Consider the following 17721-nt stretch of genomic DNA (forward strand, 5'->3'; position numbering starts at 1 on the left):
CCATTTTATTGGCATAGAGTTGCTTGTAGTAGTCTCTTAGGATGCTTTGTATTTCAGTGGTGTCTGTTGTAACTTCTCCTTTTTCATTTCTAATTTTATTGATTTGAGTTCTCTCCTTCTTTTTCTTGATGTGTCTGGCTAATGGTTTATCAATTTTGTTTATCTTCTCAAAGAACCAGGTTTTCATTTCTTTGATGTTTGCTATGTTTTCTTTGTTTTTATTTCATTTATTTCTGCTGTAACCTTTATTATTTCTTTCCTTCTGCTAACTTTGGGTTTTGTTTGTTCTTCCTTCTCTAGTTCCTTGAGGTGTAAGGTTAGATTTTTAATTTGATGTATTTCTTGTTTCTTGAGATAGGCTTGTATAGCTATAAATTTCCCTCTTAGAACTGCTTTTGCTGCATCCCATAGGTTTTGGATCGTCATGTTTTCATTGTCATTTTTCTGTAGGTATTTTTTTATTTCCTCTTTGATTTCTTCAGTGATCTCTTGGTTATTTAGTAACATATTGTTTTGCCTCCATGTGTTTGTGTTTTTTACGTGTTTTTCCCTGTAATTGATATCTTCTTCTTGGATTGATCCCTTGATCATTATGTAGTGTCCTTCCTTGTCTCTTGTAACATTCTTTATTTTAAAGTCTATTTTATCTGATATGAGTATAGCTACACCAGCTTTCTTTTAATTTCCATTTGCATGGAATATCTTTTTCCTTCCCCTCACTTTCACTCTTTATGTGTCCCTAAGTCTGAAGTGGGCCTCTTGTAGCCAACATATATATGGGTCTTGTTTTTGTATCCTTACAGCAAGCCTGTGTCTTTTGGTTGGAGCATTTAATCCATTCACGTTTAAGGTAATTATCGATATGTATGTTCCTATGACCATTTTCTTAATTGTTTTCGGTTTGTTTTTGTAGGTCCTTTTCTTCTCTTGTGTTTCCCACTTAGAGAAATTTATTTATCATTTGTTGTAGAGGTGGTTTGGTGGTGCTGAATTCTCTTAGCTTTTGCTTTGTAAAGCTTTTGGTTTCTCCATCGAGTCTGAATGAGATCCTTGCTGGGTAGAGTACTCTTGGTTGTAGGTTCTTCCCTTTCATCACTTTATGTATTATCATGCCACTCCCTTCTGCTGTGTAGTGTTTCTGCTGACAAATCAGCTGTTAATCTTATGGGAGTTCCCTTGTATGTTATTTGTCATTTTCCCCTTGCTGCTTTCAATAATTTTTCTTTGTCTTTAACTTTTGCCAATTTGATTACTATGTGTCTCAGCATGTTTCTACTTGGATTTATCCTGTATGGCATTTGCTGCACTTCCTGGGCTTGGGTGGCTATTTCCTTTCCCGTGTTAGGGAAGTTTTTTACTATAATCTATTCAAATATTTTCTCTGGTCCTTTCTCTGTCTCTTCTCCTTCTGGGACCCCTATAATGCGAAGGTTGTTACATTTAATATTGTCCCAGAGACTTTTTAGGCTGTCTTCATTTCTTTTCATTCTTTATTCTTTTTTCTGTTTTGAAGCAGTGAATTCCACCATTCTGTCTTCCAGGTCACTTATCCTTTCTTCTGCCTCAGGTATTCTGCTATTGATTTCTTCTAGTATAATTTTCATTTCAGTTATTGTATTGTACATCTCTGTTTGTTTGTTCTTTAATTCTTCTAGTTCTTTGTTAAACATTTTTTGCATCTTCTCAACCTTTGCCTCCATTCTTTTTCCAAGGTCCTGGATCATCTTCACTATCATTATTCTGAATTCTTTTTCTTGAAGGTTGCCTTCCTCCACTTCATTTTGTTATTTTTCTGGGGTTTTATCTTGTTCCTTCATCTGGTACATAGCCCTCTGCCTTTTCATCTTGTCTATCTCTCTGTGAGTGTGGTTTTTGTTCCAGAAGCTGCAGAATTATAGCTCTTCTTGCTTCTGCCTTCTGCTCTCTGGTGGATGAGGCTATCTAAGAGGCTTGTGTAAGTTTTCTTATGGGAGGGACTGGTGGTGAGTAGAGCTGACAGTTGCTCTGGTGGGCAGAGCTCAGTTAAACTTTAATCCACTTGACTGTTGATGGGTGGGGCTGAGTTCCCTCCCTGTTGGTTGTTTGGCCTGAGGGAACCCAACACTGTAGCCTACCTGAGCTCTTTGTTGGGTCTAATAACAGACTCTGGGAAGGCTCACGCCAAGGAGTACTTCCTAGAACTTCTGCTGCCAGTGTCCTTGTCCCCATGGTGAGCCTCAGCCATCCCCCGCCTCTGCAGGAGACCCTACAACACTAACAGGTAGGTCTGGTACAGTCTCCACTGGGGCCACTGCTCCTTCCCCTGGGTCCCGATGTGCACACTACTTTGTGTGTGCCCTCCAACAGTGGAGTCTGTGTTTCCCCCAGTCCTGTGAAAGTCCTGCGATCAACTCCCACTACACTTCAAAGTCTTTTTAGCTAGGAATTCCTCCTCCCGTTGCTGGACCCCCAGGTTGGGAAGCCTGACGTGGGGCTCAGATCTTTCACTTCAGTGGGTGGTCTTCTGTGGTATAAGTGTCCTCCAGTCTGTGAGTCACCCACCTAGCAGTTGAGGGTTTTGATTTTACTGTGATTGTACCCCTCCTACCGTCTCATTGTGTCTTCTCCTTTTTCTCTGGATGTGGGGTATCTTTTTTGGTGAGTTCCAATGTCTTCCTGTTGATGATTGTCAGCAGCTCGTCGTGATTCTGGTGTTCTCACAAGAGGGAGTGAGAGCCCGTCCTTCTACTCTGCCATCTTGGTTCCTCCTTTCATGGCAGTTTATTTATTTATTTTTCTTTAGGATTTCCCTTTACCTATGCCTAATACCTAGGATACTTCCACTGTAAATCAGGATGAACAAAGTGATTCACACTGAGGTCTTGGTAGCTAAGTAACTTTTGTATAGTCATTAGTGTCACATAATTTTTCCAATGTAAACAAAATGTTTATATTGGAGAAATCAGAAGCCTAAACAAGTGATTTACTTTTCCTATGGAATTTTATATGTCCCTGAGCAAGTAGGGTAGGATTTTTATTAATTGCTTGGGGATGAAAGGTGAAAAATAACACACTACCTCCTATGGCTTTGACCAGGGTTGTCATAATGCAATGGAACAAGTTATTTAAACCTGATAGTAATGACTAGATTGTCTCAAGTAGGATCTCCTTTGCAAAGGATAATTGCACAGCCCCTTAAAAATTTTGTGAAACATCATCTTTTAAACAATCATTGTAATTGCTAAGTAGAGACTATCATCCAGGTGTTCTGTAATATATACAAGTGATCTTATTCAGGCGAGCTGATTAAGTAATATTTTACTGACTGCCCATTTCATAGACCAGGGGTCCCCAACCGCCAGACCATGGACCAGTACTGGTCCATGGCCTGTTAGGAACTGGGCTTCACAGCAGGAGGTGAGCAGCAGGTAAGCAAGTGAAGCTTCATCTGTATTTACAGCCGCTCCCTATCACTTGCATTACTGCCTGAGCTCCACCTCCTGTCAGATCAGTGGCAGCATTAGATTCTCATAGGGGCTCAAACCCTACTGTTCATGAACTGCACATGCAAGAGATCTAGATTGTGTGCTCCTTATGAGAATCTAATGCCTGATGATCTGAGATGTAGCTAAAGTGTTGATGCTAGTGCTGGGGAGTGGCTGCAAATACAGATTATCATTGACAGAGAGGTTTGACTGCAGAGAGACCATAATAAATCAATTGCTTGCAGACTCATATCAAAACCCTATCAGTGAGTAGCAAGTGAAAACAAGCTCAGGGGTCCCACTGATTCTGCATTATGGTTATTTGTATAATTATTTCATTATATATTACAATGTAATAATAATAGAAATAAAGTGCACAATAAGTGTAATGTCTTTGAATCATCCTGAAACCATCCCCCCTCCCTGACCCATGGAAAAATTGTCTTCCACGAAACTGGTCCCTGGTGCCAAAAGGTTGTGGACCGCTGTCATAGACCATTACCCAGTTCTCACCTGCAGGTTATCAGAATACAGGGATCCAACCTGGTGTAACTGAGTCTGGTAGACTGGAGATTAAACAAATGTCTTGCCACTCTCTTGCCAGGCGACCATGAGCATGCTCTTCCTCAGTTTCCTCATGTGTAAAATAAGATGCTAAGATGAGGTCTGCATTTTTTAATTTAAGCAGTTTTTATTTTAAGCAGCTGAACCAGTTTTTCACTCAGTTTCTTACATGGAAGACCAGGCAGAGTGACTATGATTACAGCAGTGGTGGGAACCCTGACCCCAATTCCTAACTTGATCTCCCACCTCCCAGCTAACAGTATCCTGTCCCATCTTTAGGAAGCTGAAGGAAAATCTCTGTAGAAACCTATGGTTCCAACTCATTAAAAAGTTGGGACAGAAAATCCCCAGAGTCAAATTCCAGTTTTGTTTACATAACAAAAAAATATAACTCAAAGATAAGTCATCTCTTTCGGAAAGATATTTTATTTTCTGTATAAGTACCACTAATAATTATTCAATATCAATGTCCTTTGCAATTCTGACAGGTGGAATAAAAATTGTTCTATTCATTTTGTTTATGGTTTCCCTTGCTGTGCAAAAGCTTTTGAGTTTAACTAGGTACCATTTGTTTATTTTATTTTCTTATTTCCATTACTGTGGGAGATAGATTGAAAAAGATATTGCTGCAATTTATGTCAGAGAGTGTTGTGCCTGTGTTTTCCTCTAGGAGTTTTATAGTGTTCAGTCTCACATTTAGGTCTTTAATCCATTTTGAACTTATTTTTTAATATGGTGTTAAAGAATGATCTAATTTTATTTTTTTTACATGTAGCTGTCCAGTTTTCCAGCAGCATTTATTGAAGAGACTGTCTTTTCTCCATTGTACAGTCTTGCCTCCTTTGTCATAGGTTAATTGACCATAGGTGTGTGGGTTTATCTCTGGACTTTCAATCCTGTTCCATTGATCTATATTTCTATTTTTGTGCCTGTACCATACTGTTTTGATAACTATACCTTTGTAGTATAGTCTGAAATCAGGGATCCTGATTTCTCCAGCTCCTTTTTTCTTTCTCAAGATTGCCATGGCTATCTTTTGTTTCTCCATACAAATTTTAAGATTTTTTTTGTGCTGGTTCTGTGAAAAATGGCATTGATATTTGATAGAGATTGCACTGAATCTGTAGATTGCCATGGGTAGTATAGTCATTTTGACAATATTGATTCATGCAATCCAGGAACATGGTATATCTTTCCATCTGTTTGTGTCATCTTTGATTTCTTTCATCAGCACCTTATAGTTTTCTGAGTACAGGTCTTTTGTCTCCTTAGGTAGGTTTATTCATAGCTATTTTATTCTTTTTGATGCGTTGGTAGGTGTGATTATTTCTTGAATTTCTCTTTCTGATCTTTCATTGTTAATGTATAGAAATGCAACAGATTTCTGTGTATTAATTTTGTAATCTGCAACTTTACCAAATTCATTGATGAGCTTAGTAGTTTTCTGGTAGCATCTTTAGGATTTTCTATGTATAGTACCATGTCACCTGCAAACAGTAACAGTTTAACTTCTTTTCCAATTTGGATTCCTTTTATTTCTTTTTCTTTTCTGATTGCCGTAGCTAGGACTTCCAAAACTATGTTGAATAAAAGTGGCAAGAGTGGACATCCTTGTCTTGTTCCTGATCTTAGAGGAAATGCTTTCAGTTTTTCCCCATTGAGAATGTTGTTTGCTGTGGGTTTATTGTATATGGCCTTTATTATGTTGAGGTAGGTTCCCTCTATGCCCCCTTTCTGGAGAGTTTTTATCATAAATGCATGCTGAATTTTTTCAAAAGCTTTTTCTGCATCTATTGAGATGATCATATGGTTTTTATTCTTAAATTTGTTGATGTGGTGTATCACACCGATTGATTTGTGGATATTGAAAAACCCTTGCATCCCTGGGGTAAATCCCACTTGATCATGGTGTGTAATTCATTTAATGTATTGTTGGATTCATATTGCTAATATTTTGTTGAGGATTTTTGAGTCTATGTTCATCAGTGATATTGGCCTGTAATTTTCTTTTTTTGTGGTATCTTTGTCTGGTTTTGGTATCAGGGTGATGGTGGCCTCATAGAATGCATTTGGGAGTTTTCCTTACTCTGCAATTTTTTGGAATAGTTTCAGAAGGATAGATGTTAGCTCTTCTCTAAATGTTTGATAGAATTTGCCCGTGTAGCCATCAGGTCCTGGAGTTTTGTTTGTTGGAAGTTTTAAAATTACAGTTTCAATTTCAATGCTTGGTCTGTTCATATTTTCTATTTTTTCCTAGTTCAATCTTGGGAGACTGTACCAAATTGTTCTAAAATTTACAGAACTACTGTTTCTAAAATGGATATATGTGTGTATATCTGCCACTTTTCAGATTCTGTGCCATCACTAAGTTGAGAATTTACCTGGCCTTTCCCAGAATCATTCTCCTTTATTCAAGCAGCCCATGGACTACAGGGAAGGGTCCCAAAGGGCGAAGAGTCCCAAGAAAGTACATTAGAGAACCCAGGGGGCAACATATTCTTCAGTGCTTCACTCTCTAAACCATAAAACTCATTATTATGACTTGCAAGGACCCTGAGTCCAAAGGTGTCAAGTTATGGGCAGACCTGGGTACTACCTAGGCTCTGTCTGCTTTGAACTTAAAACTGAAGTGAGATAGTGTACACAGCCCACTGCTGTTGAGTCAAGCTCATCAGAAAACAGAAGTGTCAATAATTTATTGTGTTGAATTGAATGGTTAGACAGTTCTTAGTCTAACATTGTCTGGATGATGCATAAACAAAGATACAAGAGTTACTCTAACATTCCTGCATACGTGTACTGATATTTTCAACAGAAAAAGATTGATTTTACCTACTTTTTCAAATTTTGAGCTGCCTGACTCACTTTCGTTACCTTGATGTAAATTTCCACGTTTTCCTGTAAGAACAGGCAAGATATTTCACATGAATGTAGTCTTGTTTTATCAGCAGCTTTGCTTTCTATAGTTTTACTTACCCATGGTCAAACAAGGCCAACTGAGGGTAACTGAACATGTAGAAAGCAAAATCATGTATAAGGGGGGACTACTTAGGGTTTGGTGCTATCCTGCTTTCCATGGTTTCAGGCACATGCTGAGGGTCTTATAAGGTATCTCCCCACACTTGTGGATAAGGGGGGACCGTGTGTCCATTAATTATGCTTCAGTGTCTTGTCAGCATGATTAAGTATTGCTGTTATAATCGTGCTTTAACCTTATGCTTCATACTACAAAATTCCAAATACATTTGACCCTTGAACAACACAGAGGGGTAACAGGCATGAACACTGTGCACAGTGGAAGAACCATATATAACTAACTATACAGTAAGCCCTCCTTATCTGTGATTCTGCATCCGTGGATCCAACCAACTACACATTGTGGTCGGGTAGTACTGTAGTACTTATTGAAAAAATTCTGTGTAAAAGTGGACTCATGGGATTCCCTGGTGGCGCAGTGGTTGAGGGTCCACTTGCTGATGCAGGAGACATGGGTTCGTGCCCCAGTTCGGGACGGTTCCACATGCCGTGGAGCGGCTGGGCCTGTGAGCCGTGGCCGCAGAGCCTGTGCGTCTGGAGCCTGTTCTCCGCGGCTGGAGAGGCCACAACAGTGAGAGGTCCACGTACCGCAAAAAAAAAAAAAAAAAAAAAAAAAGTGGGCTCACAAAGTTCAAACCTGTTTTGTTCAAGGGTCAACTATAGTTTTATTCACCTGAAGCAAAAGAGGGACAAACACATTATGTAAGACATGCACTGAGTACATAAGAGAAAAGTTCAGGTTACTCAGCATGTTTTACTTAACAGCTTTTCCACTTATGTTTATCTTTGGAAACCAGTATTGTTTGTTGCCACTCTTCTCTCAAATGCAGCTATTTAGAGCATATAAAATTTTTGCCTTGCATGCTTGGTTTTCTTAATAGTGTAGCTTCTTACATATTAAAATCTATTTTACCTACTAATTAGATTAAATGTTATTCTTTATTGTTATTTCTTCATCATAAGAAATAGATAAGACATTGATATCTGTAGTAATTTACTGGTTGCTTAAAGTACTTAAATTTAGAAAACAAAGAATAATCACAGGTACAGGAAAGAAAACTAATTATTGGGACTTAGGTCAAGAAGAGAAAATAAGAAAGCATGTTTTAAGATACCACTAATTGCATACCTTTCTTGAGTCTATAGGGAGATTAGCTGTGTCAGCTCATAGATAATTCTCATTTGTAGAACTCATGAGTATATCTATATGTGGGCTATCTTTGAAAGAGGAAATAGAATTTTTCTGTTTCTTTTTTTGCTGTCATATCTACGGAGTGTTTCTAGGATGAACTTATGAGCGTTATGCCTTTCCATTATGTTGGAAACCTGTTGGTAGGAACTGAGACTGAGCTATAAGATGCATGTCCAGTAAATAGGTCAGAAAATCAGAGAACGTTCCCAGAGAATCTGTAATTATTCATATGTGTGGATAGAGCTGTGTTCCCTGGGAAACCCCCCCAAGGAAAGGCTTGGTCAGAGGTAAAATTTCCTGGCATGTGAACTACAAAACTTTAAAACAGTTTCAGATTACAAGAGTACATACTTGTACCACAAATGAATGCCAGGATCTGTATGACATTTTTGTACTCATGAGTGAGTATATCAAATTTCCTATTCTATCCATAAATCTTCCTTGCACTTTTCCTTGGAATAGGAAGCCAGATCACGCACCTCTGTTTTCCACTAGACACATGCTGTGATTCTTTTGATACACAGTCTTCCTCACGTAATAAATACAGTATCTACCCACAAAACCCAGTTTTAGAGTTTTGGTTATGATTAATGCAACAACAGGTACAATATGAATGATGAAAGTTAACTTTTAAAATTAAGCTCCTTTTCACACTCTTACTTTACACGATATCTAGGTATGTTTACAAAGCCATGATTCCCCAGACATGAGTAATATGCAGACTCACATTCAAGCTAGTTAAATCAATCATTTAAATCTGGTTGTGTTTCATCATGTGGAAACAGAAGGGCATTAGACTAGTACTTATTTTACGTGCAATCCCAAAACATAAAGGTAGTTAAAAGAACAGCTATTCTGGTCAAAGTTAGCAAGAACTGTGGCCCTTGCCCTTTCCAGTCACATCTCATTTGGGCTCTGAGTCATCCCCACAGAACCCAAGGGCTCTGTAGAAAATATTTAAATAATTAGATTAGGAGATCTCCAACACATTTTCTTATTGAAGTTACCATAATCCTTCTAATTTGCTTCTGCATTTCCATCCTATCAGAATATGTGGAGCTAAAAATACATAATAGAAAAACATTTATAGACATCTATAATATAAAATAATACACTTCACTAAATTATGCCTCTCAAATATTACAACTTACAACTTGTTTTGGTCACAGTCTTAAAAAATTAAAACAATAAATACTATATTTATTGTTATATTGTTATATTATACTAAGGATTCTTCTAGAAATAAGCCTATCTTTTAGAGTTCTTTTTGCAGTACTTATTTTACAGGGATTACTATAAGTTTGAAATGATTCTCTTAGAGTCATGTTGGTTCAAATAGGATTATCTAGAGCCATTCTTGATGAATCCAAGACAGAAATGCTATTCTCTGTTTTTTTTTCTATCTCAACTTTTACCGTAAATAATAAGATACTATACAATTTTCAAGAGTTGTGATTCTGGGCTTTGAAGTTAAGAAATTTAGGTCAATTCTGGGTCTTAATATTATAATTTCTCTGTGGCTCAATTTTCTCTAACTGGAGATAGGATACATCATATAAGATTGCAAATGTCAGATCAAATTAAATGAGATAATGAATAAAGATTCCTATCATACCACATGTTATTTTTATTTCAAATGTTATCATGATGTGTTATTTTGAACAATCATAACAGTAAAATATTATCGCATATTGGTCAAGTATTATTTTTTAAAAATCTAATAAATATATATAGTTTACACAAGTAGGAATAATTATTTGCAAAACACTTAGATTACCATAAAATCTGATGAGGTGATTTGTTCTTTTTGTATACAGGAACTAAGACTATCATGCAAATAAAAAGGCAGCTTCTGGCTTAGAACAATGCTCCTTGAAATTTTCAGCTATGACTTGGGCCTAAAACACCAACTTGAACTAAAACACCTTGTGATTAAATCAGATAATAGTTACAGAATCAGTTCCTTCAGGAGCAAAAAATCCACAAGATTCAAATATGTTTCAGTAAACTTCGCCAAATATTTTCATAAAAAATATGGGTAGCAACTATAACTTTCAACGTAAGTTCCAAAATTTTCAGTACACTCTGTCCAAGTACCTCTCCAATTGTAATTTTGAGATTCTTCCCAGGTTAACCCGCTATCTGATGATTATGTATTGGATTTATTTTTTCCAGTCTCTTAATGATTCTGATAAATGAAAAAAAATTCGATGTATTTTTTCTCTCATAAAATCCAGTCGACCACTGGACTATCTACATAACAATTTTTGTAAATTTTTTGGATTATTTTTTGAACCAATATTAAAAACAATGTTTCTTTTACTAATTTAAAACTACATAGTAAAGAAAGGACTGAAAAGTGCATGCAAAAGATTTTAGAAAACATCTTTCAATATGTAACTTGATAATTCCAGAAACTGAGATATAGAGAATTTATGCCATTTACATTTATGTATGAATTCACTTACTAATTAAATTAAAACTTTAAATTTCTTCAGAATTATTTTTGTTATCTAAACTTGGTATAATCATTCAGGAAAATAATTCACTGATATTTGTAATAAGCTTCCTAAATAGCCAAAATCATTAATTCTGAGTTGTTTTTATTCTGCTACCAAATTTTATATATTTTATACAAAATTATTAAATCTAGAATCCTTATTTGGAATTAATATAATTTACCATTCTCAGTAGCAACTACAGTATCTTTGTTCACTTAAAAAGAACATATCCAAAGAACACATTGCATTTAGCCATGTAGACAAAGTTTCACCAAAGTTGTGAAATTCAGATAGAAAGTTAAACTAATAACTCTCTAGAATAATTAGTTATTAATTACATATTAGGAAGCATGTTGGCATAAGAGTGTCAAATCATTTATAAGAACTAATTCCACTATACTAATTTTTATTAATGTTGACTTTTATTTATAATTTAAATTAGAAATTATGTATAAATAGCCTAAGTAGTCAATGAAGGTTCTGCAGTAATCAAATTGGATAGTACCTTGTTTTAAATATTGATAAATATGTACAGATAAACATAAGATTTTAAACATCAAGAAGCAAAATGCCATAGACTAGTGGGCAAGGTTTTAATATTTTTTTAAACATAAAAGGTAAGAAGATTACTAACTTGGAAAACAACACAAACCTAATTTTAAAAAAAAGCCTAATAACTTCAAGAAAACAATTCCTGCTTGCTGTTGCTGTTCTATAACTTCTTAAGAGTGTTTATATCGTAGTGTCATCTCCTATTAATTTGGGAAATAGAAATCTTTTTATTTAAAAAAAATCATTATGATTCACCTTTAAAAAGGTTAAGAAGGATTTTTCAGTCAAATGCTCCAACATCTGAACAGTCAATTCTAAGTAGGATCAAATGGTATTCTACAGAAAAGCCCTACACTGAAATCCTCATTACATAAAATGTGAGAGTTTAAATATGCTTTCAGAAAAAAAAATGACGACATCAGATCCCAGTGAGTGGTTTGGTACAAGAGGAATTAAAAAAAAACAAAACCCACACACATCCCACCATTGATATGACTATGGGTCTATTTTTATGTTCTGGTAAGGACCCATTACCTATATCTGAGATCCTCTGCAGCACTTTTGTTGTTGTTGTTGTTTTTTGGCCATATTCTATCCAAGTACATCAGATGTCAGAGACAAAAGGAGCTAACTTGCTGAGTAGCCTCTAATATACTCTGGTTTACTACACAGTCATTATTCCAGATGATAAACTGGGTCTGGGGAATTAAAGTGAATAATTAAAGAGAATTATCAGTCTCACTTTCCTGCATGATTTAGTTTGAAAAACTCATTTCATGACATTTAAATAAAATGTACTTGTCTATACAGCATGAATCTAAAGGGTGTTGAGGCTAATAATTGTGAAAGTGACTGGAGACTGTCTGTCAACAAGGGTGACAAATAGACTTTAAAAAGGAAATAGCCTATTTTTCTAACTGGGAGTTCTTCACTATCATTTTCTGTTAGTTGTACAGAAGTTTCATGAGCACAGCAAAATACTTCTATGAAAACCAAAAAAATTATATTTCTCTTAGGTCTCTTCAGATAAAAAGACAACTGTTAGATAACATTTAAATAATTCTACTATTTATGATGACCCTTTAATATAAAAAAGCACAATCATAAGTTAGTTTAAAAGAAAGTCATTATTTTAAAATCTAACCAAATCTTGCACTTTGGAAGGATAAAAAAGACCCTCAATATTAAAAATACATTTTTACAAAGAAATTCTCAGAAACATACAGGCAAAAGTCAAAATCTTCAGAAGGGTAAACTGTCATGTATCAGACAGACTAGCTGAATAAATGCCTCTAAGTCAAACTTGAAAGACAACAACCTAACAATAACAGGCAGAAATACATTTATTTCATTAGATCATGTTTAAACCAGTCCTCACTGGATTGCTTGTGCTGTCCCCTCTGGGCCTGTGTTGGATCCTCTCATTTGCTAGCCGTGCAATACAACTGGAAAGGAATCCAAAGCACTCTTTTTACTCAAGCATTGCTTTCTTTCTCCAGGGTTTTTTGACTGACATACTTATTAAAAATTAATAAGTTATAAAATTCTTTAGGTATATTGGGGTTTTTTCAAATGTCAGATCACTTAATTATCATAAAGTAGAAATGGGCTTGTGTAATCTCATTATCATTGATGCTTTTCATTTAAAAAGAATAACTTACAGGGATTTCAGGTAATTTAAGGAGATGGTTCCCTTATACCTGTGACCTTTTTCTTTGTTGTATTAGTAAAAACATAGTATAAAAGCTAATTTAATAAACATTTTAATTAAGAATATGTATTTTCTTGTAGTTAAACTGCTTTGATACATTTTCTTCTCAGTCTTAATTCTCAGAAACACACACACATACACACACCCTCCTGTGTGACAATTCAGAAATAGCCTACCAACACAGGAGTTCAGATGCTATTTTAAACAGCATATCTTAAATATATTGAAAGAATAGCTAAATTATAATGAAAAAATGAACACTGTTAGAGAAAGATATTTCAGAAAAAAATACATGTAAAATAGATGCCTAAGTTGACACTGGACTTACTTAGATCAGTATTTAATCAGTATCTTAATGCCATCCAAATCCTCTGTTTCTGGAGGGGAAAATATCACCCCCTCCCATAAGCAAACCAGAGAATCAAATTTACATTGTCAGAGGCAGCTGTTAAGTGTTCAGTCCCATAGACAACAGTTCCTGAGTAGCTCAGCACACACGACTCTGAAAATGTAGAGCTATGTAAAATCTGCAACCGTATTTTTATATTTCGAGCAAAATATTCTGCTTGAGCAATAAGGCAGAAAAAAATACTGTACCCATTTCTAACGTATGTTGGGGTTTCCATTTTAAAAAGATTATGCATGTGCAATATTTTGAAGGGATATTTTTTATGAGGGTATACCTTGCCTTATGTAAATCCACTAGAGCTCTAGACAAAATGAAAGCTAAAATTGTCCACATGCTAAAGTCACCTTAGGCACAGTGCTTTGGGAACTCTTTTTCTCTGAAAGACCACTTAGGGTTTGGAATCAGATGTTACCAGGCGCTAGCTATATAGACCGGGGATTAGGAGTTAACTAACAACTTATTCTTATTTTCTTAATCAAAAAATGGAGGAAACTAAATCAGAGCATCACAATAAGAACTAACTAATGCAAGTTGTGTGTACTTGACAGGTACCTGATTATGAGGCAACAAAATGCCTCCCTTCCCATCGGGCCCCTGCCCCTTTTCTCCCTTCTATGCTGTTTCCTGGATATTACATATCTTCATCAGACATACATTTGACCTATTTTTTTGTCCCATCTCTGCATCTACTAGAATGTTGGCTTCACGGGAGGGGAGACAGTTTTATCTGTTTAGTGCACTGATGAATCCCCAGAACACAGAGCAGGCTCATAGCTGGTAATCAGCTGAATGAATGGACACACACATGATTATCAAAACCACAACATTTTGAAAGGAGTGAGAATGACCAGAAATTAGAGGTTATTATATTGCTAGTTTGTAACACAAATAAGCAGTGTTTTGAGGTGAAGTGCATCTGCTATGGAAGTGAATGGACCTAAGTGGAATTTGGAATTCTTCCCTTCCTACAGTGTGTGACTTGTTGCTAACTACCTTACCTCTCTTAGCCATAGTGGAAATAGCTACCTCTCAGCATTGTTGTAAAGATCGAGAGTGGTAATATGAAGGACTCAGCACACACCCTGACATATAGTATTTGTTGAATAAATCATTGTTATGTGATGATTGGCATATTTTTATTTTAGGAAATTCATTAAAGTAATATGGACAAGTAAAAAGTATTGAAAACTATAGAGGGGTATAAACTGAGAAGTCTCATTCAACCACCAATTCTATTCCTCAGAAGTGACCGATGTCAGGTGTGTCCTCATACCCTCCATTAATTTTAAGATTTTAAACTTACATACATATGTATATGGACTAGTACATACACTGAATCATACTTTCTACAACTTGCCTCTTTTAATATCAGGCGCCTTGGAGATATTCTCATGTCATGGATAGTGCTAACTCTCTCTTTTTCCGTTATTGAAAAATAGTCCATAATAAAGGTAGTATTCTCTTTTAAATGACCATGTTTAATGGAACTTTTGATGTTTCTAGTTCTCCTAACTTACAAAAATGATGCGAAAAATTCATGTCTGTATAGTTTTGTTTATGTGCTTGGGCACTAGTAAACAGCAAAAGTGAAATTTCTGGGTCAAAAATACGTACTTTTTTTTTGGTAGGAAGAGTTTTACCTAATTTCTGTTCCTACATGTACACAGCAATGTGTGAAAATGCCTATTTCCATACATCACACACACTGGTTTATACTGAAATTTAAATTTTTAACAAGTGCTTATTTTTTTGGTAAATATTTAATTGAGTGAAGTTTTAACCTATTAAGTATATTGACATGTATATTTTAAAATATTTCTGAGAATACACTTGCTCATCTTTTTTTTTTTCTTGTGGGTTTGTTTGTCCTTTCCTTATTAACTAATAATGAAATAGCCTCTCTTCTTACATTTGACACTTAAAAACTTTTGACTATATTAAACTTTATTTTTGTTGTATTTTTAAATTACTGAAAATTTCAATTTTTATGCCATTAACTTTCACTTTTGAATATTGTGGCATGCTTTGAAAGGTTTTCTCCAAGAATATAAAAAATAACAGACAAACTTTCTTCTAGCATTTGTATGGTTTCAAAAAATCCTTTAGAACATTATTTCTAAATAAACTGATTCATGGACTTTATCACTTGTGAAGTAAAAGAGGAAGAGTAAAGTAAGTTGAGTAATTGTAAATATTACAACATATTTGAGAAGCCGACAATGTAGACATAATAAAAGTTCTAGAAGAGGAATCACACAGCCCAAGTCCTGACCACAGCTCTTTTAATAATAATAGGTTTTGTGAACCGGGCAGCACACAGTCCTCATATTCCTGATTTCCTTTCTTGTCAAAGAGAATAACTACAGAGCATACCTACAGCCTCAAGCTGAAGATCAAGTTATATGGTAGATTTAAATTTAAAATGTACAAGTGTATGCAGATTCTATATAGTAGATGAAAATGTTAGATTCATTTTTTTTTGCAGTCTAGCAAATGAAAAGAATTTTAGTGTCATATGCTTTGCAATTCTAGATTGTATGAGCAATCAAAACCTATAAATTATGATGATGATAAGGTAACAGAGTTAACATGTACTGGGGGCTTACTGTCTACCAGTTGTTGAAATAAGTGTTTCACATAAATTATCTCGTTAACCCACCACACCACCTTACTATGTTCTTTAGACAACTAGTTGAGGTCACACAGCTAACATGTGCCAAAACAAGGATTAAAACCCTGATAGACTGACTGAAGAGCCTATACTCTTTCCCGAAAGAAAAAATTATACATAAATGAGTTCTTGATCAATACCTAACTTTACATATTCTTTTTAAGACATTTGTATAAACAGAATAACAATTTTAAATAAGCCTATGTTATAAAATTATATCTAAATTCAACAAACAAGGAATGACAATGAACATATTCTGTATGTGGCAAATAATAGAATTATTTTGAGATTAAATAAAACAAAACTCATTCTAAAGACCTGTAGCACATACACTGTAAAGTACCTCAAAACATTCGTTACCACTGCAAAACGATAAGGTAAAATTCACCTTATCACTTTAATCCTTGGGATAACTAATCATGGAGATTTACACACACATATTTGTGCACATGCATAACACACATACTTGTGCTTGTGTATATATATACATAAACAAACATCTATTTTTTCAATTGCTGCCTTGTTCATTTACAGAAGTAGTAAACCAATGGCAGGTTCTATCTGCTTTATATGGTGAGGAGGGGCTTCACATTCAGGAATAAAAATAAATATATACATACATAGTTTAAAAAGAGAATATTAAATGCACAAGACATAACAGTATACAGCAATGCCAGTGAAAGTTTGAGAGATTAAAACTGAGGTTTTTATATCACTTTTAAAAGAAAATTTCAAGGACATCATTAAAGATAAAATGTAGAATATCAATGTCATTAAAGTTTAGACTTAAGCCATGTTGTCTAATTAACGAAAGCACAGGATGAAAGTAAACCTACTGCATCAAAGATATAAAATAAACTTACACATATGTTTCATAGAAGCCGTGGTAGGAACTGTGTGTAAAAGACAGGTTAAATTGAGAGCACCTCTGTATATGTGGATAGTTCTCATGTGAGCAGGGCTAGATCAATATGTAAATGTCAAAGGCCTCCTAAAAATCTTGGCAGACCTAATTTTTACTTGACTTGTTTGCAAAGCTGACTCAACTCTCTAAGGAGAGTGGAAAAATCATTTTTATGTTTTATCTATATGCACCATATATGTGTATAGACACATATATATATACACACACTCACCTATGCACATGTGTGCACACACATGTATGTTTGTGTGTATGTGTGCCTCTTGTACTTCCCTTTGTTTATCTGTTTCAAAATTTTATATGTAACAGGAAATTTTTGTCATGACTGAGAAGTTAAGTTTCGGGTAATTTAGGGACCCACACAAATAATCTATGTGCATTTGGAGCTTGACTGCTGCATGCTGAAGTGGAGGGTTGTCCTCATTTATTTCCATCCAAGCACTTAGGAGTAAAGAGGCTTCTTTTTTGAGCTATCATGTATCTTCTTTATCTTCCCTATATTGTACCCATTTATCTGGAGCTCTTGAACTATATAAAATATACATATTCCCTCCATCACTTAGCAGCCCTATTGAAAAGAAGTACTAAACATTTCTTTATGTTGGCCTTCCCACATTGGAATTCTGTAAGTTACTACCTCAAATATTTAATGGAAAAAACTGTGTTTCATTCTTACGTTTAGAAAATTGGATTAAAGGA

At 35.1% G+C, this 17721-nt stretch overlaps 1 protein-coding gene across 2 annotated transcripts in view; it reads right to left on the reverse strand.

Moving 5' to 3' along the window:
- LOC308622677 (platelet glycoprotein 4-like) overlaps positions 1-17101 on the reverse strand; it is a 66057-nt gene extending 48956 nt beyond the window's left edge. Inside the window, exon 1 of one of the 2 annotated variants that reach the window (XM_081244250.1) lies at positions 16964-17101. The gene's annotated coding sequence lies outside the window, so the exon portion shown is untranslated. Of the gene's footprint in view, positions 1-11843; positions 11964-16963 lie in introns of those variants that run through there. The other variant, XM_081244251.1, reaches the window with a different exon arrangement.
- Between the last annotated feature and the right edge of the window lie 620 nt (positions 17102-17721).

This window comes from Mesoplodon bidens (genome assembly GCF_964165515.1).
Source record: "Mesoplodon bidens genome assembly, chromosome: 9".
Lineage (NCBI taxonomy): Eukaryota > Metazoa > Chordata > Mammalia > Artiodactyla > Ziphiidae > Mesoplodon > Mesoplodon bidens.